At 37.8% G+C, this 27,733-nt stretch overlaps 1 pseudogene; it reads right to left on the bottom strand.

Moving 5' to 3' along the window:
* LOC117400104 (leucine-rich repeat and coiled-coil domain-containing protein 1-like) lies at window positions 1-27,733 on the bottom strand (annotated as a pseudogene).

Below are 27,733 nucleotides of genomic sequence, written 5' to 3'. Positions count from 1 at the left end.
TGTTTATATTTGAAAAATGTATTAAAATCTGCAACCTACAAAATATACATTATTAGTGTAACAAAGGCAACACTTCTCCTGTTATAAAAATATAGTACATAAGGATACATAATGGAGCTCAGTAATGCATCTGATTTTCCACCAAGTGAGAGAATGCCCAATACCTTAAAAAAACACCTTCTGAATTTGCATATCCATAAAAAACAAATTATAAGAACACATATTATTGGGTTATTAAAGGGTGTGATGCAGGCATATATGCACATTTGTGGCTATGAAGTATTTTATCTCCTTTAAAAAAGAAACTTAGACATGACTTACTGCTAGGAATATCACTATGTCTAGCTGAATATATTAAACATAATTGCAATTTGTCCTAAACATAATCAATCATCCACGAGTGTATAAACAGAATACTGAATTTTTTGATGATGGTTAGTTATCAGGTTCTACTTTTGGTCCACTTAGATCCATTATGTATCCTCAGTACATCTTCTCACAGTACAGGCACATAAGTAATAAAATACACAGGCACATAGTATACATATAAAATATCTTACAGAGATTACAATGATTAAAGTACACTCTTAAAAACAATTTATAAGGGGGTGATTAATATGACCTGGTTGTGTGTACATACAGTGTGTAAACACTGCAGTAATATGACCTGGTTGTATGTACATACAGTGTGTAAACACTGCAGTAATATGACCTGGTTGTGTGTACATACAGTGTGTAAACACTGCAGTAATATGGTTCTGCTGCAGTGTGGCAAAGTTACAAGGCTGATCCCATGCCTTTATTTAATCTATTTTAAGAGCAGATACTTGAACAGTTACATGTAGGCTTCTCATTTTCACCCAGTACATATTTTTTCAGCTAGTGAAATTCTTTTAGGACACTAGTGAGTCTTCTAATTTTTTCTTCCATCATCTTTTTACTGCTTGCTGTTTCTTGCAGAAGTTGCCTCATTTCTTCTTCAACCCGATACACCTGAAACAAGATTTCAGAACAACATCTTTGATTTAATTTTTGCAAATTGAGATAAATGCTTTCTAATCCTGATCTGATAATTTTTTCAAATTTATTTTTAAATACACAAGCAAGCAGCTGATATATGTGACCCACCGGTACAAAATCAGTTAAAAATTAGCATAATAGGCACCATTGGAGAAAACTGTTTATCTGTTTTAAAACAATAAAAGATCAAAACTGTAAATGGTTATAATGAAGACAAAAAAAACAAAAACAACAACTATGTTGTGAAAATAATAATATAAACTGTAACCAGTATTGTTTCACATATCACTCAGTGTCATACAGTAAAATAATTCTGTCCCACTGTCTAACATCTGATCAGAAAACAATCCTATCGATGCTAGATCAGCTGTTCCCAGGGCTGATATTTTCATCTTAGGACTCTGGACTAGTGATAGACAACATCATGATTTTTAAAACAATACTATAGGAGCCTTACTACAGCTCAAATTTATATATAAGGAGGCAGAAGAGGTGCTCTGTCTCCGAGGAGAGAGAGAGAGAGAGAGAGAGAGAGAGAGAGAGAGAGAGAGAGAGAGAGAGAGAGAGTGTTAAAGTAAGTGCGGTGTAAAACCGGGTGTTTTGGAAAGGTCGGGAAAACAGCTTAGCTGTCCCGTGTTAGGAAGGGTGTTCCTGTGTGTTAGTTAGTGCTCGTACAGAGCTAGGTGTTTATTTTGTGTGTTTTGTTTTATTTTGTGTTTATTAAAAAATAGCGCGTCAGCGCTTGAAAATCCATTTCAGTGTCCTGGGTCGTATTTTTAAAGGGGCAATGAACCCGAGTGAGTGCAAATCTGTTACATTTGGTGTTAGAGAGTGTGGGCGCCCCTAAGACCCAGAAGATGGATTTGTTACAGATGATTGAGCAGATCACCAGGAATGCTGTTGCTCAGGGAGAGCAACTTAAGAGATGGGAGAGAGAGATGGGGTTGGCTCCAGTGAAGAGAAGGGAGCCAACAGAGTTGGAGCTGTTGCTCCAGAAATGGGAGCAGGCTAGCGCAGCTCCGCAGTCTCCCGAGCCAGAAAGGGAGGAGCTGCTATCGCCGCTTCCGGAGCCCAGAGGAGAGAAGCCGCCGCTTCCGGAGCCCAGAGGGGAGGAGCCGCCGCTGCCAGAGCCCAGAGGGGAGGAGCTGCCGCTGCCGGAGCCCAGAGGGGAGGAGCTGCCGCTGCCAGAGCCCAGAGGGGAGGAGCTGCCGCTGCCAGAGCCCAGAGGGGAGGAGCTGCCGCTGCCGGAGCCCAGAGGGGAGGAGCTGCCGCTGCCAGAGCCCAGAGGGGAGGAGCTGCCGCTGCCGGAGCCCAGAGGGGAGGAGCTGCCGCTGCCGGAGCCCAGAGGGGAGGAGCTGCCGCTGCCGGAGCCCAGAGGGGAGGAGCTGCCGCTGCCGGAGCCCAGAGGGGAGGAGCTGCCGCTGCTTCGCTCCCCCTTGCTGACCGGACGTCGCTGCACTGGGTCCCAGCTGCAGACCTCTGCCCGCTGCTGCAGCCTCCAGTGCCCCGGTTGTCGTTCCGGTCGCCCCTGTCAAACTGTTGGGGTCCCTCGTCGCCGGTGCGCGGTCCCTACCTGGCTGAGCCGGGACGTGGACCGATCCACCCTCGAGTTCGCCCGTGGAAGAGGGCGAAAATTGACATTTATGGACTCGAGGGTGGGTGGTTGTGTTTTAGGGGAGGAGGTGGCCGTCTCGTGGCCTGTGTCTTGTAAAGACAAGGGGGGGGATGTGTAATATAGCGGGTTGTGAGAGACAGCAGGGAGGGGGTTAAAACCTCCCTGCGAGAGAAATGCACCTTTTTGTTAATGGTTTTGATTTGTATTGCTTTATTGTTTCATTTAATTTGTTAATTGTTTAGTTTAATTGTTTTATTATTAATTATCATCCGCACCTGGGCGTTATGAGGGAATTAGACCCAGGTGCGGGAGTTTAAAAAGAGAGCAGGCAGTCTGCTCGAGGCTGCTGAGGAGAAGGAGGCAGAAGAGGTGCTCTGTCTCCGAGTAGCCAGAGAGAGAGAGAGTGTTAAAGTAAGTGCGGTGTAAAACCGGGTGTTTTGGAAAGGTCGGGAAAACAGCTTAGCTGTCCCGTGTTAGGAAGGGTGTTCCTGTGTGTTAGTTAGTTCTCGTACAGAGCTAGGTGTTTATTTTGTGTGTTTTGTTTTATTTTGTGTTTATTAAAAAATAGCGCGTCAGCGCTTGAAAATCCATTTCAGTGTCCTGGGTCGTATTTTTAAAGGGGCACCGAACCCGAGTGAGTGCAAATCTGTTACAATATATATATATATATATATATATATATATATATATATATATATATATATATATATATACATACATACATACATATATATACACACACACACACTAAATAATTTTCATGAAGTAAAAATTAGTCAAGGACATCTGGCCAAGAGGTATGAAAGAAATGTTTAACACCATGATTACCTTTTTATTTGCTGCTTCTATTTGCTTTTGCTTTTCTGTTGCAAGTTGAAGTAGATCAGCTTGATGGGCTGCTTGTACTGAATCAAGCTGCCTCCTAAATGCGTCATCAAGCGAGTGAAGCTTCTCCACTGCAGCTCTGAAATTGTTTAAAAAACAAAAAATGACTTGTATGTATTTACTTATACATCATATCAACTACAGTGCTCGTTCAATTCTGCTATTTGACTTACACATCAAAAGATATTACTGAAACAGTGAATTAGTGAAGGGTACTTACACAGTACAATTTAGTACACATACAATGTACTGTTAACATGGACTAACAGTAAAGTAACCAAATTCTAATTGTGAAATATTGAGGGAGCACAGTATAACACAAATGTCAAAATTATTAGCGTCCTGTTTAGATAGCAAAATTACCCACAGAGTAGTCTCCTAGATAGTACACAAGGAAATACAACATGTAATAAAAGGGATATTTATTGCATTCCAAAAAGCCAGCTTGTATTTCAAATTTTTCTAAAAGGAATACAGAAAAGAAAATACTAACTAAATAAGGTATTTACACAGATTTTATTTAAATTACAACTGGAAACTGAAAGCTTTGATTATTTCAATCTAGTACTTAACCCAGGACCATAATTAGACAATACATTACAGATTGACGGATCAGCTGACATTCAGTCATTCTTACTTTTGGCTTTGAAGGGACTTCTCTTTCTCTTCCACAAGCTTATTTTCCTTAGCATCAAAAACATCTTTCATATGTTTGACCTGGGCTTCCAGCTGTGTCAGGAGTTCTGCTTTGTCTTGCCATTTGTTATTCTTAGCACTGCATTTGATTAAAAAATAAAGTAATTCAATGTGCAAGTTAAAATGTTATGCACCTGTAAGCTTTCTTTACACCCTCCAGCTCTGTCTTTTTCTCCTCAAGCTGCTGTTTTAATTCTTCTTTCCTCTCAGTGAGTCTTTCAACCTTCTCTCTTAGCTCATGCAATGGTGCAGTTTCATATTCAAGCTGCTCTTGAAAGGATTTTTGAGTCTGAAGGTTTTCCTCTCGCAGTTTTCTTATCTGTTCATCCCTTTCTTGTAGGCCCTTTAAAAAAAAAAGAATCAAAGGATGGGGGTAATTAGGGCCACTGCAAACATGGTACATTATATAGCAGCTATTAAATTGAGTATTCAAGTTATGTATGAATAACAAAAACTAGTAATAGTTATTTTTAAGTGAACCAATTATAAATAATGAGACATGGTTTATGGTTAACAAAGAGGGGATCAAATAGGTGAAGATTTTTCTCAAACACTGCTTCCGTGATACTTAGATGGGATAATTACAAATTGCAATGATATATGTTTTTTTGTATTTCAGCAACAATATCCCAATAGGGGCTAAAGGTGTGGCAAGATGAAAAGCAGCCAATTTCAACAACCTGAGCCTCACCCTTCCTTCTGACCTTTAACATAACACACTTCTCCACAAATAAAAAGGCGTCTTGGACATGCACAACAACAAATGACAATGACCAACTAAGGATTTGTAAAATATTTTAAACTATTTACCTATTAAATATAAAAGCATGTTAAAAACTCTAGTATTGTACCATTTATTTGGTAAGCACAACCCTTTTGTGTTTACTCAGCTGAATGCTAAACGCTCAGGGTGAATTTATCCCTAGTAACCGTGTTCTAAAATAATGGAGTCAATATGAATTAACATACAATTTGACTGTTTATTATCTCTTTTAGCACAGGGTACAGTTTTCCCCATAACCCACTATTAAGGATGGGTTAGTTTACCTCCTTAAGCTTCCTTATCATTTCTGTTTGGTTGTCTACAATTTTAGCTTTAATCTTCAGAGCATCGATGTCCCGTTCATTCTGTTTCTTTATCGTTTCCATTTCAGTTGTCAGTACATCAATCCTGGCCTCCAATCTTCCTCTATCCTGTGCCAAGGAAGCTCCTATATAAAGTAAGTTGCCACTATTACCATATATAGATCATCCTGTTTATACTGTATATAGTACCGGACAGTCTATAATTAATCAATTAGAGTATATCCTTAGAAAATAATTAGAACAAGAGCTCTTTACTGTGAAGATGGGTCCCACATTTTGTTCTCCATCTTCGCAGTAATTCCATACATTTTTGCTGTTTTGCACTTCAATTAGCCACATACATGTGTAGAGAATTTTGAATTTTGAAATCTGAGTAGGCTGCCAGTGACTATGCTGATCATACTAGCGTCAAGCCTCAGCTCAAGCCTCTTATTTAGACTGCATTTGTTCTTCAGCACGGCCACAGCGGGGTCTGCGGGTGCGAGTGTCACGTCGGCATGGTAACCACCGTGCATGTGCAGCCAGACAGTATACAGTCTACTTCAGAACTGAACCACTCAGCACCAGACGCTCGACTTCCATGCTCGGAAGAATACAGCCAGATTTATCAAAGGTAAAAATTACATCACATTTTATTACAGATGCGTTGCAGTGCCGGGGATTCAAAAATTGGCCAAATGCTAGCCTGTTGAAGAAAAAAATGCTTTTTGGAAAATGGAATGCCAGCTGTCAAATCACTATTGGTAATAAGAGGAATACACTCAACCAACAGTACAAATTGTGTACCTATTTTCTGGTTATACCAAGTGAAATTCACATCACATGCCAACTCTTCAGATTCAGGAGGTATAGTAATAATTGGTAACCTACTCGGTAAGCTACCAATTTTTAGTAATGTAGCCCGACGACCATTCACTTCTCATACTGCCACATCCCCACAATATGTATTTTGAAATGACCCAGGAAGTACAAGTCAAAAAGCATGGCTCCCAAACAGTTTCTTGAACCTAGTGTAGTACCAGATGTCATGTTTTGAAATTAAAATTAAATTAAAATACATGTTTGCTATAACGTGTTTTTTGTATTTTTTAATACCACACATTTGAGACCTATAAAATGTGCATGGTGGATACATGATATGCAACTTTTTTGTTAGCTACAATTACTTTAAGCAAAACAGGATTTGTATCTAAATAGTAATTATGTTAGTTAAAAATAAAAGCTAATTGTAATAAAGCTATAGGTAGTACAACATGCTATAACCCAGAATGCCACAGGGTGGTGCTCAAGTTAAATTTGCATGACAACATAACACACACTATCTTGCATTTTAGTACAAGCAGCTGCAAGAAGTTAAGAACGGAGTTAGAAAAATAAAAAATACACATTGTCCAGTTAAAATGTCTTTCTATTCTATTTTGAGTTATAATTAAAATAAAGATGTAGTGGGTTTTTTACAGCCAAAAAATGTTATTTTTAATGCAATGACAAAAATGGGTTACCATGACCTACCTCAACCAAATTGCATTTTACAAACGCCCACACAGTTTCAAATTGTAGTGGGTGTATTAAGTAACTGCTCAGAGTGAGGATTTTCAGCAAGCACCCGTTACAAAATAGAGGGCTTTTCTTGCAAATGCATTAGTCATCTTGATTGATGATTTAGAGTTGCTGTTTGCTGGATGGCAAGCATCTCTCACAGGGTCTGGGAAGACCCACTTGCAAAGAAATATAATTAACTGCACACATTTGTTTCATCTGAGTGTATGATTCTGATTATACCTGGAATGTAGATCTCTAGTAGCAGCAGAAAAAAAAAAAAAAAAAAACTGCCAAGAAGGCGTTTCATACCAATAAACTACATTTCAGTACGCTCATTATTAACTTTAAAGTCGCTGTATATTACTTACTTTCATATTATTATTCAAACTACTATATATCCACTTGATGTCTAGCTTCATGTAAATACAGTGCAAGAAATGTACTAACCCAGTTGCCAATGTATTTTTCAACACAACAGAAGACAGAAAAAATCAATACACAAAGCTTTTAACTTTTGGAAAGTTATTGCGTTCTCACAGCACAATCCGACTTACTTGAAAAAAAGAAAAATACGTTGAATGTTTAAATGACAAATCCTTTGCAGTAGCATAACTTCATCAAAACTCTACCTTTTAAATATGCATACATTATTAATCAATGATGGCCTTGTGCAGGTGAGCCCCTCACTGTAATATATATATATTTTTTTTATTTTCAGACGCCTTTATCTAAGGCGACTTACAGAGACTAGGGTGTGTGAACTATGCATCAGCTGCAGAGTCACTTACAATTACGTCTCGCCCGAAAGACGGAGCACAAGGAGGTTAAGTGACTTGCTCAGGGTCATACAATGAGTCAGTGGCTGAGGTGGGATTTGAACCGGGGACCTTCTGGTTACAAGCCCTTTTCTTTAACCACTGGACCACACGTGATTGTTATTCTACTGGTGATAGAGCCGTGGTTTATTATGTATTGTGCATGCTGTTGGGCAAGTCTGACATATGACGGTGTATTGCTGTATTTAGATTAGGACGCTTCCCTTAATGAAGTTGCCGTAGCTATACATGTGGGACAGGGTTTGTTATTGCCATATGTTCGGTAATCTTCCAAGAGAAGGGGTAATGCTAATGTTCAGTCTTTACTGGTAAGAGTTAGGGACTAGAGAATAACAATGATAATAACAACAAGTAAACATAGAATAGTTGAACAATCATGTTGGTAAACAAAATACAGTATTCAATTAGGTTAAACAAATATGTATAAATGAGAAGAAACATGAATAATGTAAAGTATATGAATGTTTATTGTAAATGGAATGAATGTTAAATAAGTTTGCTTTTGTATAATGATCCTAGGTATAACCGTTTATTGAATAACTACCCCTGTTAGGAGTAGGCGTGGCTGGGGATTATTTAATGCTGTGTCTCCTTAGGAGGTGGTATTAGTATCACTCGTGAGCTTGTCTGTGTGAATGTCAGTCACACTGCCAAAATAAATATTTATACTTGTGAACACCACTACCAAGTGACCGTCTCCTGCTTTCTAAAAACATCAGTGTTCCCGAGAGAATAATATGATTGAGGGTGGGGGTAAGCTCGGACCATCACCTCGTTACAGGCCTAATTATAATAAAACATCCAATTTCCAGTGGGATTCTGATGATCGACAATTTTCCAACCCGGTGGACTGAGCAAAGATTCAAACCTATAATTTTCTGCTTTTAGTGATTCATTGACTTAATCCTGTAATACTCATTGGTGTCTCAAATATGAAAATACTTTGCCATCCTCTGTAGCAAATTTGGCTTACAATCCAGCCTCAGTCAACATTTAGCCTATGTTTGGCCATTTTGTATTTGGTATAAGGAATGGAGTCTAGTTACAGTACTGGCAAATTATGGCAACAAACGATTTACAGCAACTCGGGTGGGGATTTGCCCATTACTAAATATCTTTGTATCCCTGAATAGATAATTGTCTCCTCTATAAAAACATGCTAAATATTTCAATGAGTAAGACATCTCACAAGTAGAATGGTGTCCCCAAATGTTCTCCCTTTTCTAGAAAAGCAGTATAGGGGGATGGGGAGTTTGTTGCCAGATAACTTCTCAGACTAACTTTCTCACTAACTATCTTTGTATGCCTGAATAGAAAATTTTCTCCTCTTTAAAAAATATGCAAGATATTTTAATGAACAGTCTCTCCCACAAGTGCTGTGGTATACCAAATATGATCAATTTCTATCAATGCAGAATGAATGGCTATGCCATTTTCTTTTAACTTTACCACCAAAAATAGGTTTCTGGCTAAGGACTGCCAAGGACACTACATAGATTATTGGCCGTCACCACTCAGGAAAATAAATGGGTAAAATAGAGAACAAATGTCCACCCAGCCGATCGTATTAAATATGTTTAGAAAATGAGCTCCCCTCAAGTTCAGTTTGATAATAATGTTGATGCAATTTTAAGAAATGTAACGAAAGCAGCACTTCACACTTTCCTAGAGCTTAGTGTTCTGGCATAAAGAGAAAAGTCTACATAGTTTGCAATATTGAATAAGCAAGTTAGTTAGTTTGGGGAACTTGGTAGAAAAGTAAGACAATAAAAAATAATGATGATATAATTATGATACGAATATGAATTTAAAAACCTGATATGTTCTGAACTTCTGGGGCATTCGATCTCCTTTAATATTAAAAGCAGTGGATGGTGCCTGGTTGAATAGAATGGTTGTCCTTTGATCTTTATGGAATTTTGCTTTTGTGGATTCTATTGTTGTGCCTTTTTGTTCTTCGTTCTTAAATACTGTTTGTGGCTTTTAGTGTCTGTTTCTTATTATTTTTTTTTTAAACTAATAAATTAAGAATAAAAAGACAGTGTACCATAACATTAAGACTTTGTACTTCATTGGGACCCCGAACATTTTCACTGGGACCCCCAAAGTTTCCTCTGGGACCTTGTTTTTTTTGTTGAGCGTCCTGGACCCTCAATGGGAAATCATTACATCTTCTTACTTTTGTATACATAAATGCAATTTCACTTTATTAAGCATTTGCAGTGAAACAGTTCAAGTGCATTATGATACCGTAAATGGACAACTCTAAACATAGTCAACATAGTACAAATGAAAGTTGCTGGTGTTCTATCCCTCCAATGCACAATACTGTAATGTTTTAAAGAAACTACATTCCATTGTTTACCGTATCACAGAATTTGTGTAAACTTGACAATTGAAAGTTTGTAATCCACAATGGTTGAAATTACTCTGAATAGTTTTGTGCCAGTGTTCAAATATTGAGTTTTATTGGTGACCTGGAAGGATTCTTTGGACTATTTCGAGAAGCCCAGCTCATTTTTAATGTTACTGGGACTTCTAACTTCTCTTGCGCTTTCTCCTTCTGGTAATGCTATCCAAGTAGCATTCTTTAGTTACTGTTTCCCAGAAATGCAGCCACTGCATTTTTATTTGCGTTTAAATAACACTTAGAAATTGGTTAACATAAGAAATTTGTTATGTGTTTGTTCAGGCCAGTGTCCAAAGCAAGGACATTTCCACTCCACCCCCTGGCTCCTTCAATTGTACAGCTTCCATAGTGATTATATCAATGCAATCCAATTAAATAGCGTTTTCTACCTTGGTGTGCTAGCTCTTGTCCCCATATCCTCCTTTCTGCTCTGAGACCATCAATTACAGACTCCTGGGCAGTTAGCTGTGAAATAAGCTTTGATTTATCCTGCTTCATCAACTCAATCTGAACATGTTTTCTTTTGTCCTCTTCCACCACTGCTTCCAGTGATCTGATTCGACTCTGAAAAGAAACAAAACACATGCAATAAACCCTGTATTTAATTTGAGAACAGTAACTTTGCATCGTGTGGTGCAACATCAATTAGCTATTAGAAATAGGATGAGCACAGATGGCAGGACAATCTAATAGACATGAAAAGTAGAGAACAAAACTTAAATATTGCTTTCTGGGTAACACTGTTGGGTGTTTAATATGTTGCATGAATTTGTAATTTACAAAAACATTTTTAAAAGAAAGTTTCTTTTTGTGGATTTCTTTTGAAACAGGCTGTAAATGTCAGGCTGTAAATGTTGTCTGTAAGGGGGATCCGTTTCACCGGGTACAAGCAGTAAACAAAATTAATGCTGCTATATAATGTGTTGGTCAGACGTACTCATTTCTTGGGTGATGCGCAGATGACAACAGTAGTGACTGTAACAAACACACACAAAAACAAAGAACCAAAATTAACAGCTGTGATTATAATAAGTATAAAAGAAAATGCAAACTTTATCAGAAATGCTCGAGCTTCAGATAAAGTAATACTTACCTGAGCCAGAGTGGCTGTGCCTGGTTGTTTGTTCATTGGAATCTAAGGGGGATTCATGATACCTTCGGATCAATCATGCTTATAGGAAGGTACCATTATAGGCCGAGTAACAGGGGGATTCTATACTGATGGTGTTACTTGCTGTTAGGCAAACTAAAACTAAAAAATGTTTATAATGTTTATACATATATAAATGCCTTGGTGATATGAGATATGTAAATATGTGTAAAAATGCTTGGACTTTAAATTCACCCATCCACTTGAGATAGTCGGGAGGCGGGGTTACCTGTTGGGTTTAAATAAGGTACTCTCAGTCCGAGTCTGGGGTGTTACTGTGCCTGTGAACAGTGGTGAGAATATGCTGTAAGATAGCATTAATGGCCTGTGTAAGCCTGCTAAAATTTTAGTTTATTTTGTTTTTGGTTTGTTTGTTTGATTTTTTTTATGTCCTGTACAAAATTAAACCTGTTCCAGGTGAGTAAAGTTCCTGTTCAATTGGTTCTGCCGGGACAACATTGCAGACCACTTGACCACTCGCACGGGGAAAAAAAGGAATTTGTCAATTCAGATATGTTGCCTTTTATTGCAACAGTGGTACCATTCAGTAGAGTGGAAATCGTAAAGCGGTACTTGAGGTGAAACCTCCAGATAGAAGGGGTACAGTTTTAAAAAAAGGTTGAAAACCACTGCTCTAGAGCAGGGGTCTCCAACTCTGGTCCTGGAGAGCCAGTGTACCTCCTTCTAATAAGCACTTAATTGGTCCAATTAAGTAAATTTAGGGTACAGTTGGAACAAAAACCAGGAGGGACAACAGCACTCCAGGACCAGGCTTGGAGACCCCTGCTCTAGAGTAAATGAGCCTAATTAACATTTCATATGTGCTCCAATGTCTACATTCCACAAATATTTGAGCAATGACGGAAATAATATTGAATACATTTGATGATTGATTCATGCAGCACTTCTTTCACTCTAAGATATTTAATCCAAAAATGACATGGTGTAATTCAGTTTGCCATGCATGATGAAATAACAGGATTTCTGAGGGAGATGGAAATTAGTTTTCCTTATAGCCTCAGTATAATTTATCTACTTTTGCAAAGCTGTCTGAAAGCTAAGAAGACATTAGGGACTTGCAAATGAAGGCAACTACATCCTCTTCTACTGCAGAGTTTTTAGGGCATGGGATAACCAATAATATCATCTTAATTTCTAAAGCCAAATGATATTCAAGCCTTTGGTTACAATCCAGTGATAGTGCTGTAGGATATCTAACCGGAAAAAAACAAACGTAATTATAACCAACAGGCCAGATGTATTTTAGGTGAGACCTCATTAGAAATTCCACATTTTCCTGTAGACTTTTTTTCACCATCAGAAAGAGAATCTGTATATGAAATTAAAATCTTCCAAAAAAATAATTCTCTGTCTGGTAACACAATGATTTCCTGCAAGGTTTTTTCTCACTGATGCCAGGAGGTACAGGTTTAACAACCAACAGATAATCGCTTTTACAGGAAGAGATTTTGTATTTTACTGGGATCAGGACATGATTTCGTGTTTATAATTTCAATAACAGTAAACCCATACCTTCAGTTCCGAGGTTGACCCTTGTTTTGACTTTATTAATTCAGCTATTCTTGCCTTCTGCTCTTTCACCATGGCTGTAAGCTCCTGAATTAAGCTTGCAGACTGTTTCTCCTTTTGCTGAGATTTAGCCAGGGCTTTCTTATGTTCCATTAACTCTGACGTAATCTGTTCAAACCCATCTTTCACCTTGAAAAAAAAGAAAAAGCTTTTATATTCACATACAGCTAAAATTATTTTATAAAAACTATTAATAAAAGTATTAATAAAATAAACACCCACCCACACACAAAAGGTTTCAATGAACATTACAGAAATGATATTGCATGTATTATTGTTTTTCTTTTTAAAATCAACATTGTTACAAACTAGTCGCACAAAATAGTTCTGATTTCTACTATTTTTAAATTACCTCTTTATATCGTGTTGCTTCAATGGTCAGAGCCATACGGAATTCATCCTCCAACTCCATATACTGCTGCTTCATAATATTCATTTTCTCCTGAGATTCCTTCATTTGTTGTAAATGTCTCTGCTCTGTTGCAGCCATCTCTTTAGATAAAGCATTTTGAAATTCTGGTCCTGTCAGTGTTACTCTGGATTCCAATTCTGTCCTTAAACCAAAACACCCCACACTAATTTCACATGTGCCCAGATTTAAATCACAAATAGAACATATATTTAACATTTTTTAAATTTTAAATGATTATATTAAAGTGAAAGTTTACTATCAGCCTTCCTGCTCTGCAACTATAAATACTATTTACTTTGAAATAATTGCAAGTCAAGGTCTCTTTAATAGAAAGATCAAAACATCTAGCCTAGTTAAAAGTTTCTTTAGATTATAATATTTCAACAAATGGAATGTAAAACAAAACAAGACACAATGAACACATGTGCATAAATAAAATGATGAGAAAAATAATTGCATGTGTATGTCATTGTATAATAGTGGTAATGAAGCCAAGACCCCGTTGTTCAATGTAGTGTTGTAGTGTCATTGTTTATTTGAATTTCTCCACTGTTGTAATATCTTAGATTTTTGTTAACACTTCAGTTATTGCCACATACATTTTAGAAACACAGATGCTTTATGAAAATGCTATGAACCAACACGTTTGCCTGCGATTGCGGAACCCTGCAGTTCTTACCCTTTGATCTGGGAATATTAAATATATATAAATGCACCTTGCTCATACCGATGATTAATTCGAACAGTAATGATTGTAACACAGTAGCCAATTACCTACTTGTTGCTACATTTCACACTACATTTTATGGATAATATGTATTTGCATTACTCAAAGAATAAATTGCATTATCCAATGTTAGTATCTTGAACACCAATCCTATTACGGAATACTGTAAACCCCCTGTCCTCTATAAAGCCTTTTAAACACCATTAGTACCACCATGCTTTTTTATTTTAGTTCATGCTGCTGGTTTTTTTTAGGTTTTACTTTTTTAGTTTATTCGTCCTCTGCAATTTCACATTCCTTTATAGACACCATGCCATCAGAATTAATTCTCCACCTGGCAGATTAAGTTCCTGGAGACTGGCCCTATAAACTATCAACTGGATCAGCTGTCTTTCCTAAAACACTGGAAATGTCAGTAGTTACCAAGGGTAATACACTGAATATTTAACACAACTTGTTCTATTCAGTAACTCAATGTTATAGGAAAATGTAAAGCTATTTCAGTTTTGAAAAATAACCCTTTCAAAAGAAGTAGGTCAGCTACTTTACAAAACTTACTGCACTATTCATTTTACAAAACAGGAAAATAGAAACATGTTGCTGCTGTTACCTATGTACTTGCTCTCTGGAAGCTAGAAGTTCATGCAGCTGTTGCACTTTGTCCTTCTGCTATCGGGGAGACATTCTCACTATTTCCACTTCCCTTTGGGATGCTGCAACCTTTAGCTCCATTTCTTGTATTCTTTTCATCTGTAAATAATAATAAAAATAATAACACCAACAGCAATTCACATTGTTTTATTCAGGAATTGGAAAGTAAATCAACAGATATTTACCAAGTCTTTAAAACAATAAGTTTTAGGGATGGAGATAACAGTTTATTACAGAAGATAATTGTTTATTCAAGTCACACTTATTACTGCCATGGGTATTCCTTAGTACAAATTATCAATATTTCATAATTAAATTCATGGCAACATACTTTTGCGTAGGTTCTGGATTTCGATTGAAAAAATGAAGGTAGACTTTTGTTACAAGAAGTTACTCCAATTACTTTGAAAGTGCGTGCTGCTGACACCCAATTGACTGAGTTATTGATGGTTAGATTGCTGGCAGTCTCTCAGAGATTTCAGCTAAACTATGCATGGACCTTTGTTAGAAGATGCTAATTTACATTCTGTGTTTGTATCACAATGACCACTATTTACACAGCACTGACACCTGTTGTGTGTTCTTTAATACCTTAATCATCAGTTTACTAAACACTTCATTATAAAGTCCTACAAATCCAACATTGTACCTCTGTGGCCTGCTGATGTAATCTTTGGGTTTCTATCTTTGACATGTTTTCTTCCAAGCACTTTAATGCCCTCCGCTGATGTTCCTCAGCACTCCTTGCATGTCTCAACTCATTAGAAAGAGACTCTGTGTTTTCTTTTAACTCATGAACACTGGCCTGGAGCTTACTTTTCTCAGCTTTCTGTTTTAAAAGCAATTCCTTTAACCTGAAGAAAATAACATGGATTTAAGGGGTAATGTTTGTGGCCGTGTGAATGAAACATTACAACATGGATACAGCCCACTACATAAGCATTTTCAGAAACACTGTTGGAGCCCCAGTGGGATCCTTCCATTTTTGGCCCTGCAGATCCTTTTTTGGATACACTTCTCCAAACAGTCAATCTTGGAATCTAAGGGGGATTCATAAACTCTTGCCTTGCTCTGGTTTTTTTAATTCTCCATGATCGATTTGATGGAATCATACAGAGCAATACACTCCCTGACTTTTTCTCTATATAACACCTAGCATTAAAGTCATTGTAGATAACAAAATAATGACATACATCTTAGCCACTTTGCACATCCATTAGCTAGTACATACTGTACATCTTAAATGTGCAATTCTAAAAGAAACACAGGTTATAGCACACAAGCCTTTACATTTTTTAAACATGATATAGGGTATTAGTTTAGGTTAAAGGAAATTCTCAATTTCTATGCCTTTTTCTTGGGTATCTGTTTGCACTCCCTGGGTTATTTCACCTCAACAGTGTCTTCTGGGTCAAAGCATGTTACTGACTAAAAGCATGTCAGTCAATTGGGGAGGTAGCTGATTGGTTATTGACAGGAATTAAGTGAGTGAAGGAGTGGGTCAATTTCACTCTCCAGGTGAAATGACCCAATAAGTACAAGACCGTCTAAAAACATGACATTTTCTGTGTCCTACTGTAGTACCATATATCATGTTTTGCTATAACTTCTTTCAAAATGCCATATTTGAGACTTATGAAATGAATGAATGCGTATGGCGGTGACATTTTATGGAACTATTTTCTTAGTTACAATTACTTTAAGATACTATAGTAAACTTAGATATATTTTTAGAAACAATCTAAAGCAATTATTGAAGTCATCAAATCACTATAACAGCAAGGCTTATCAATAAATGTCTAACTGTACAGCCGTCATCAGTAATGGTCGCAGAAATTGTAAAAACTACAACTAATCAATTTATTATCACCCACTACACTGACTATAGGGATATAGTGGAAGATGAGAACACAAGTGTGTACATATGCATGTCACACTTTACATCTAATTGATTAAACTTGGTATTGACATTACTTAGCAGAGGCTATTGAGCGGATTAGATGCTGGGGCTTTATGGGGGCATCGGTCTGTACATGCATTTCTCCATCTGTATGTCACACTTCCATCTTTTCTTATATCTGGACAACCATTTATTAAAGTTTCCTTCTACAAACTAACAAGTTTATTTAAAGTATAGTGAAATGCAAGGTGTTTTTCTCAACTAGAAACTCATTAATTTAGCTGAGAAATCTTTTACATTTCAACATTACATATTTATAATTAAAGCTTTGACAAAAAAATACTTTTTTTCATACAGTACATTTTGTTTTTTGCCTAATTTACATACACATTTTATAGAGAGCTAGGATTCACTGAAAACATGTATTTCAAGAAGGGCTACTTTACCACAGTGCAAGTAATTGTGCACTTATTAGTTTAAAAAATACTAAACTGTCCAGTCACTTTGTAAAACATAATCACGGTAGTGGTCAATAATTAGTGCCAAAACCAATACTGTATTTCCATTATCTGTGCAATATAAAATTAGAATACATTTTTTTGATGGAGCAACACAAAGATTCCTGTATATGCATAACTTTTATTATTATTATTATTATTATTATTTATTTCTTAGCAGACGCCCTTATCCAGGGCGACTTACAATCGCAAGCAAATACAAATACATTCAAGTGTTACAATATAAGTCATACAATAAGAACAAGAAATACAATAATTCTCAAGTGTGACAAACCACAATTCAATAATACAGCAGATAATAGTGAAAGTTACATCAGGATATGATTAAGTAGTGATAGTTACATCAGGATATGATTAAGTACAAAATACTACAGATTAAACACTTGGCAGATTACAATATTCTGAGGTACAGGATTAAATGCAGTAAAATAGGGGGCAGATAAGAGCAAAATAAAGCATATTTAAATGAAGGGTGATAGTGTCCCAGGATACAACAGAGGAGTTCTACAGGTGCTGTTTGAAGAGGTGAGTCTTAAGGAGGCGCCGGAATGTGGTCAGGGACTGGGCAGTCCTGACATCGGTTTTGACAGGTTATGGTATTTACTTTTCTAAATGAAGTATTATTACCTGTCTGTTGTATGAATGGCCATGGTTTGGATCTCCTTCTCCTCAATGGCCCGGGTTTGCAAGCCTTTCATTTGTTCAGTTAATATTTTCACAGCCTGTTCAGCTTTCCATCGTCTCTCCCTTTCCTGGTCGAGTTCCTCAATTATTGCCTGCGTACATTTTTTACAAAAGATACAGGTTATATTTGTTAAGTTATAATATTCTATAAATAAATGCTTTTATTTTTAGCATGCTCTGTTTTTCTATTACAGCATTACAGTACATTTCCATTGGTGACTGCAGAAAGATATTTTCTTGTCTAGTTGTAATATAAAAGTTGTTTTACCAGACAAGTGTTTTTGTAAAAAAAACAACAAAACAAAACAAAAAAAAACACATCTCATTTAAACCTGATCTGGTGCAAGAAGTTCATAAAAAGTTAAAATACCCTGACAAATGTTTAAGATTTTTCTAATAAAAAAGGTGTGTGTTTAGGTGGAGACTTTTTACCCAAGTGCTTCCTCTCCCTGACAATATTTTCATGACTTATTTAGCGGAATAGTCACTACAAAAAGCTACGAATAATTCAGTATGGGTTGAAATCCCAGTATCAAGTTAATTAGACTAACTTACCCTTCCTCACTTTTTTTCATGTCCATAACTAGTTTCTGTTATATATCACATATTGCATGGCAGATCCCTTTATGCTATTTTGGCTGTATGTTTGGTAAGATGTTATTAAAGTATTACTCTGTATGTATATTCTTCATTTGTGTTTGTTTGCTTGGTCCCAGGGGGATCCTTCTTCGTTTTTGGTCCTGCACATGCTTTTTTGGACAGACTTCTTGGAACATCCAACTAGACCATGTATTACTGGTGGACTCCTCTCCTTGACATGGAGAAATCAAATGCTTTTTTGCAGAAGGCATAGCTTGGTCACTAGAAAAATAGACATGTATTTTAAGTAAACTGACACAGATGAAATAAGAATGAAAAACCCTTTAAAAAGAGCACATTTAGGCATATAAAACTTGAATGAATTGAAATGAATTTCTGAAAACTGGAAATATATATTTTTTTATAAATGAAACAAGCACTAGGTCATTTTTGAGGTTACTTGAATTTGTTGTTTTCTACCATGACATAACTTATTCCATGTTGCCATCACGTTGTTCAGTTTTCTCTTTTAATAATCTGGATGGCAAGACATATGCATAACTATAAAATATTTATTCTTAGCAGTAAGGCTTTCCCTCAAAGGAGAATTCAACTAAGAGAGGTATGTACCTTTAGCATAAACTGCTGTGGAAAAAGAAAAAAAAAGAAACAATCCTGTCCCTGAAATCCAGTGGAAACGTGGTTTTAAAAGTACACCTAGCCAGGTTCTTCAGAGTCCAACTACCTGATTGGGATCATTGATCAGGTCCTCTGTGACTGCAATAAATGGCTCTTGCAGCTGGAAATCAAGAAGCTATTTCAAAGTGCCTGTGGCTAATCTTGAGATCAGAAATGAAATATGGGCTGATGACAAGAGGGATTATTATCCACCAAATGCAGACTTTACCTTCTAGGCAAGTTCATGGGAATCAATAACCAATTGTGTGAAAATTCTAAAAGAACACAGAATTTATTTATTTTTTTGTCAAAAGGGGGAAAATTTGGCTCAGGGTTTCTGGAAGGGTAGAAAGAACAAAGACACAAGAAACATTTTGGACTGCAATAAACCATCATTTATTTTAGGTAAATCATACATTTCATTATCAAAACATGAATTCACTGCAGGCTACTACTGTATTTCGTCCATCAGTATGCCCATCTAAGTACGGTCATTTTAAAAGACAATTATACCTTTTGAATAAATGGTAAAACAACTATTTATTAACCAGATACTTCTCATAACAAACAAAGGGACTATAACTAAAACTACCTTGAATTTTAAGATGTATGCAACAGTTTTTACATTTATAAGCCCTCTTACTGTACTGATAAACAGGAAGTTTTTCAGCACACAAGGGTAAACAACAGTAGTACACTCTTACTTATCTGGGCCCCTGTGGTCTGAAATGACCTAGAATTTGAACCATGCTGTGATCATAATGAAATGCATGCTAAAAGCAGTGTTGGAAACTGAATTTCCACACATTAAGCTAATTATACAGAGGAGGTCATTAAAAGTAAAATACAAGTTCCCCCACAAACAACACTTAAGACATTTTAAAATGAGTGACACAGTGGAATGATTTCAAGGATAGCCTTCATTAGTCCAACTAATCACAAGCCAGAACACAGTAAATCACCAAGACCTAGTCTTGTACTTTCTATAACTTCTGCAAATGACCGTCCACATTGGTTCATCACAATTGGGTAACCGACTGTTTATCTAAAAATGTGACACTGTACAAGTGCGTCATCTGTATCACTGTCAGATGTGTATGCCTGACGGTAATGTTTAGTTAAAATAAGTAAATATATATATATATATATTTTTAAGTTTGTACTGTTCATTGTTTGTGAAAGAGACAAAAGATGAGCTCTTTTACGATTCAAGTTTTGTTTTGTAGAGCGGCTTTCACAAAACTCTTACCTGTCAGACTTTTTTCCTTTAGCTTCCTTGATGGTACGCTGTCTGGTGACTGCAGTGGTTCGTCTGTAATTGGGAATTTTGGATCTTCTTGAACCCTTTCTGCGATTCTCTTTGCCACTTTCACAGTCACTTTCAGATGTATGATCTATGTCTCTTTTTGCTTTCTGCATGGTTGATGGAGTTGAACTTGAACACGCAGGTGTCTAAATTAATAATAAAACAAGCATGTCAGACACAGACATCCCCAGACTGTCAATTCTTAAGCAAAAATACATGTGTGACATTCAGATGACCAAATTCAGACAGACAGACACCAGAAGCCAATACCTCACAATAACGTAGACTAAACAATGTTAATATCAAGTTGAATTAAAACCGGATACACAGTTTTCCATATCTTGTAAACATGTAAAGTGTGTCATATGTATATCCGCATTTAGTATATCCCAGTCACCATGGATTTTATCCCAAAGTTTGAAGCATGGAGAAAAGAATGGATCAAGAATGCTTCAAGGATTAGATTAATCAAATTTCGTATGATCCTTAAGAGTGAATGAATAAGTATAATGACAACCTGCTGGTTGGAGAATGTTATTATCTGTTTAATAATGTATGTACAGTGCCTATAGAAAGTCTACACCCCCTTGAACTTTTTTCACATTTTGTTGTGTCAGTGCCTGAGTTTCATGCATTTAAATGAGGATTTTTTTCCACTTATCTACACACCATACTCCACACTGTTAAAGGGAAAAAAGGTTTTATTGAGAAAAATTATATATTAAATACCAAACTGAAAGATCATAATTGGGTAAGTCTCCACCCCCCTGAGTTAATACTTGGTGGAAGCACCTTTGGCAGCAATTACAGCTGTGAGTCTGTTGGGATAGGTCTGAACCAACTTTGCACACCTAGATTTGGCCATTCAATATTTGACCATTCTTCTTAACAAAACTGTTCAAAATCTGTCAAGTTCCTTGGGGAGCGTTGATGGACAGCAATCTTCAAGTCATGCCACAAATTTTCGATCGGATTTAGGTCGGGGCTGTGACTGGGCCACTCAAGGACATTTACCTTTTTGTTCCTTAGCCACTCCAGTGTAGCTTTGGCTGTGTGCTTTGGATTCATTGTCATGCTGAAAGGTGAACTTCCGTCCCAGTTTCAGCTTTCTTGCAGAGGGTAGCAGGTTTTCCTCAAGGACTTCTCTGTACTTTGCTCCATTCATTTTCCCTTCTATCCTGACAAGTGCCCCAGTCCCTGCCGATGAGAAACATCCCCATAACATGATGCTGCCACCACCACGCTTCACAGTAGGGATGGTGTTATTTGGGTGATGCTCTCTGTTGGGTTTGCGCCAAACATAATGCTTTGCATTTAGGCCAAAAAGTTCCATTTTAGTTTCATCAGACCACAAAATTTTTGGCACCTGGCTACAGAATCTCCTGAGTGTTTTTTTGCATACTTCAAACGGGATTCAAGGTGGGCTTTCTTGAATAATGGCTTGGGATATTGTTGTCACGTGCACACTTTGACCAGTCTTGGCCATAAAGGCTGTAGCTCTTATAAAGTTGCCATTGGCCTCTTGGTAGCCTCTCTGATCAGTCTCCTTCTTGCTCGGTCATCCAGTTTGGAGGGACGGCCTGATCTAGGCAGGGTCTTGGTGGTGCCATACACCTTCCACTTCTTAATAATCATCTTGACCGTGCTCCAAGGGATATTCAAGGCCTTTGATATTTTTTATACCCATCCAGTGATCTGTTTCTTTCAACAACTTTGTCCTGGAGTTCTTTTGAAAGCGCCTTGGTGCTCATGGTTGAGTCTTTGCTTTGAAATACACTACCCTGCAGAGGGAACCTACAGGAACTGCTGAATTTATACTGAAATCAGGTGAATCATTACAATTTAACACAGGTGGAGGCCAATAAACTTGGTGTGTGATTTTGAAGGCGATTGGTTGCACCGGAGCTAATTTAGGATTGCTATTAGAAGGGGGATGGACATTTCAGTTTTTATTTTTAATTAATTTTCTACAAATTTCACTTGGAAGTTGTGTGGTAGGTTGTGTAGATAAATGAAAAAAAATAAATAATTTTAATGCTGAAAAGAAATGGAAGAGAACCAAACTCCCTGCTGCCCTAGACCTTTACCGCACTCTCTCCTCTGCTAAATGTACTTATTTCCAATCTGTAATCCAAGCCTCCACTAACAACCCACGTAAACTATTCTCTACCTTCTCCTCCCTCCTAAACCCTCCCCCATCCTCCTCCCTCCTCTATCTCCCCTGATGACTTTGCCTCCTTCTTCTCTTCTAAAATCTCAGATATCCGCAAACTCTTTAACACCTCTCCCTCCCCCGCACCCCCTCCTGCTCCAACCCCTACACCCACTACATCCCCTACTAACTCGCCCTCCTTCTCCACCTTCTTGCCCCTCTCAGACTCTGACCTCTCCTCCCTGCTCCAGGGTCACAAACCCACCACGTGTGCCGTGGACCCCCTCCCCACTCACCTCTTTCAAGCTACTGCTCCTGCTCTACTCCCCTTCATCTCCTCCCTCCTCAACACCTCTCTACTTTCTGGTATATTTCCCTCTGCCTTCAAAAAAGCCTCTATCACTCCTCTCCTCAAAAAACCTACCCTCGACCCCACCTCCCTCCAGAGCTACCGTCCTGTCTCCCTCCTACCCTTCCTCTCCAAAACCCTCGAGCGGACTGTACACCGCCAGCTCTCTGCTTTCCTGTCCAACCACTCTCTGCCTGACCCTCTCCAATCTGGCTTCCGCTCTGCTCACTGAAACCGCCCTCCTGTCTGTCACCAACTCACTTAAGTGTGCCCGAGCTGCCTCTCTCTCCTCTGTCCTAATTCTCCTCAACCTCTCTGCTGCCTTTGACACTGTTGATCACTCTATTCTACTATCGTCTCTTGCTGACCTGGGGATCTCTGGCACTGCTCTGGCCTGGTTCTCCTCCTACCTCTCCAACCGCACTTACCAGGTAACCTGGCGTGGAGCAACCTCCACACCTCACCCTCTCTTAACTGGAGTCCCCCAAGGGTCAGTCTTGGGTCCTCTCCTGTTCTCTCTCTACACCCGCTCCCTGGGCCCCCTCATCGCATCCTATGGTTTATCAAACCATTCCTATGCTGATGGTGCTCAGATTTTCCTCTCCTTCCCCACCTCTGACTCCACCATCTCCTCCCATATCTCTACCTGTCTGTCTGCTATTTCCTCCTGGATGCACTCGCATCACCTCAAACTCAACCTCTCTAAATCTGACCTCCTTTTCTTTCCCTCCTCCTCCCCCTCCTCTGATCTCTCTATCTCTGTTTCTCTGGAATCTACCACACTCTCTCCCTCTTCCTCCGCTAAGAACCTCGGAGTCACCCTGGACCCCTGCCTCTCTTATTCCCAGCACATCTCCACTCTGGCACGCACTTGCCGATTCTTCCTGAGCAACATCCGAAGAATCCGACCCTTCCTCACCAACTACGCTACCCAGCTCCTGGTCCAGGCCCTGGTACTCTCCCGCCTAGACTACTGCAACTCCCTCCTGGCTGGCCTCCCTGCGTCCGCCACCCGTCCGCTCCAGCTCATCCAGAACTCTGCTGCCCGCCTGGTGTTCTCTCTGCCTCGCTTCGCCCACGCTACTCCACTACTCCGCTCACTCCACTGGCTCCCGATCACCGCTCGCATCCAGGTCAAGACTCTTGTACTAGCCTACAGATGCCTTGACTAGACTGCACCCAGCTACCTCCAGACCCTCATCTCTCCCTACACCCCCACTCAACCTCTCCGCTCCGCCTGCACTAGAAGACTGGCTCTACCTCCGCTACGCTCCCCTGCCTCCAGAGCCCGCTCCTTCTCCACCGTTGCTCCGCAGTGGTGGAATGACCTTCCTACAGATGTCAGGACTGCCCAGTCCCTGACCACATTCCGGCGCCTCCTTAAGACTCACCTCTTCAAACAGCACCTGTAGAACTCCTCTGTTTGTATCCTGGGACACTATCACCCTTCATTTAAATGTGCTTTATTTTGCTCTTATCTGCCCCCTATTTTACTGCATTTAATCCTGTACTTCAGAATACTGTAATCTGCCAAGTGTTTAACCTGTAGTATTTTGTATTTAATCATATCCTGATGTAACTATCACTATTTAATCATATCCTGATGTAACTATCACTATTATCTGCTGTATTATTGAATTGTGTTTTGTCACACTTGTACTTTGCTTGCTCTTATTGTACTACTTGTATTGTAACACTTGAAATGTATTTGCTTACGATTGTGAGTCGCCCTGGATAAGGGCATCTGTTAAGAAATAAATAACAAATAAATAATGCATTTCAATCTAGGTTATAAGGCAACAAAAGGTGAACATTTTGAAAGGGGGTGTAGACTTTCTATAGGCACTGTATGTTCTCTAGCATTCTCTATAAAAACTTACCATGCTTACTATGTATTCCAGGAAAAATAGTTAGTAGGCACAGCAAATAATTAACTAAGCAAAATGTACTACAAAGAATGTAATAGTGAGCACACACATAGCATACTAAACAGGTGAGACATGATATTAACTGTTTTTACTGCAAAGCAGTTAGAGTATGCTAAACATGGTAATTGTTTTTCACACAATGTTGATGAACCATTTACTTAATTACCAACAGCTTTTTATGTGGTGATTATTCCTCAGAGCTACAAAACTATATGTAACATCTAATTGTTTTAAATGTCAGAAAGTATTTTCTGTATTGAAAACAAAGTAAAGCATCCCCATAAAGCATGTTTAACTAAAAACCTTTCCTAAGCAAGCCAATTTCATATCTGATAAGACTCAAATATTTAGTGTATAGTTGCAGTTACTGTCAATGTATTACTATTCAGGAGCCTCCAATTATCAGGTTGTAACAGCAAACTTCACACAATATAAAAGCCATCCATTCGGGAAAAAAAAGGATTGAATTGTTACAAACAAAACGTACCTGTTCAAACAGCTGAGTAATTTGATGCTCAAGTTTTTGTATTCTAAGTACGTTATTCACATTTTTACTGGTCAAGTTATTTTTCTCCACTTCAGAAGAGCTATCCTTTGTGCCAAATTCTGTGGCTCCATAGATTTCTGTATCTGTACGCTGCCGAAACTTAGTGAGCACTTCATCAATTCTAGGGGTGACTAATGGCAGCCCAGCATTACCCTAGAAAGCAAAGTAAAATGTCAGCCAAATCTACCATATATATAAAAACAAATCATTTAAACCTGCTTGAACATCATATTTATATTTGTCAAAAGGTTAACACCAATATGGTCTTAAATAGGATTACATATAATATTGATCAAAGAAAATCTCAAACATTTTACAAAAGATAACCAGGATGGAGCTGACCCCAGAACAGGCTAGAAATGTTCCACTCAGGAAACACACTGTTCCAGGTTCAGCAGACAGATTAACATTCCATTTTATACCATCATGATCATGTAATATCCTCATATTGTGTTTTGGACCAATCTACAAGAGATTTCATTTTCCAAGTTGCCCTTATTGTACCTTGTAAGTCAAACATTAAAATGTTCAATAAATTTCCTCCAATGCCCAGTTGAACTATACCTTACAAACTGCAAAACAGAAATGATTTACAAACACCAACCTTTTCTACATTCATGCTAGCGTCCGAAGAAACCAAGTATTCCATAAAATCTTCCAAACCAGGTAAATCTACTGGACTCTCTTCAACTGAGTTGACACGTTCACCATAATGATTCATACCATCCAGTGCAATCAACTGAGGTATCGACTGCAGGGTTATTTCTCTATACCCTTTAAAAGAATCAGAATGAAAGAATATCAATATTTGGTTATGTCGTGATTTACGCAATACTGAGATTCATGCCAATGTTTTTTTTTTTAAACAGTGGAATTTCTCAATTGTGGTATAAACCGCAATATATACTATTTATAGAAAATCTGTTGCTTAAAATCATTACATTTTAAATACCTGGCACCATACAGACTGGGTTGCCTTTGCCATCCTTATCCAAAGTTAGATCAGTCAGGCACTGCAATCCCATTAGGCATTGCAATACATGGTTTACACTGCCAACACAGTTACTATGGAGATAAATGCAGCTCAACTTGTGGCTGGTTCCACGAAGTTGCAAAAATCCTGCAGATTTCAAAACAGAGTACTGGTTAAAAAAGAATAAGCATATTTTACAAATACATTTGTGTCAATCATTATATCATCAGTGTTGTTTATTATTATTATTATTATTATTTTTATTATTATTTATTTCTTAGCAGACACCTTTATCCAGGGCAACTTACAATTGTTACAAGATATCACATTATTTTTACATACAATTACCCATTTATACAGTTGGGTTTTTACTGGAGCAATCTAGGTAAAGTACCTTGCTCAAGGGTACAGCAGCAGTATCTCCCATCTGGGATTAAACCCACAACCCTCCGGTCAAGAGTCGAGAGCCCTAACCACTACTCCACACTGCTGCCCCAATATATTATTAAATAAATACCTAGAGGTGAATAATGTTTGATGGCAAAGTATTTCTACAATGTTCAGAGCGCTGACTATAAACTGAATTTTATTAATTTCACTGTAATACCACTTAACATATACCAGAAAATAATACTGGACATGCTAATTAACAAATGAAACATGGAACTTGAAATTGCTTTCAATCAACCAGAGTCTACTGTTTTCAACGAATGCAGTATTAATCTAGCTCTCAAGTATTTATTTTCTCTAAATAAATAAATTAAAAAAATGACATAGATCTTCAATCTCATTCTATCAACAAATACAAAGGGTGTACTGAAGAATAGCATACAACAAGTCAGTATAGTTTGTATTTCAAGAGGTTTTAATTATTTTGTATTAATTCCCTAAAAAACACACTTACCGGATAGATCACTTATTTGGTTATAAGACAAATTCAGTCTTATAAGGTTCCCAAGTCCATTAAGTCCTAAGAACAAAATAAAACATGTTTATGTAAATATATTATGTAAAGAAGGTTTGGTAGAGTAAAAACTTGTAGTGCATTTGTTTAGGTTAAAAATAACTACTTATAAATTCTGAGCGGCTTCCAACGGTTCTTCCATATAGCAAGGCCACACTAATAAACCTAGCACTAATATTACGTCAAGTGTGTGTAGAGAAGCCAGTGGTCCCAGTCCCTCAATGCAAGTTATGCGATTAGATGAGAGGTCCAAGTGTCGCAAATGCCATGCTCGGCCAAGGCCTTCAATCTTGGAGATTCTGTTGCAGTGGAGATTCAGGGACTTAAGCTTTTCATTTAAAGGTATTTCTGAAAAACTGGAAAAAGGCAGAAAATTATGAATTAACCTTTTTTTTTTACAACCCAATAAAACGGATCTGTAAAGTGATGCAAGTATAAATCATTTTAAGATAGGCCAATATACTGATGTTACTTACCTTGCAATGTGTTTATCAATCAGACAGAGCTCCCCATGTAATTGCTTATTTTCTGCCAT

This window comes from Acipenser ruthenus, chromosome 4, assembly GCF_902713425.1.
Source record: "Acipenser ruthenus chromosome 4, fAciRut3.2 maternal haplotype, whole genome shotgun sequence".
Lineage (NCBI taxonomy): Eukaryota > Metazoa > Chordata > Actinopteri > Acipenseriformes > Acipenseridae > Acipenser > Acipenser ruthenus.
This window is presented reverse-complemented; position numbering and strand designations above follow the sequence as displayed.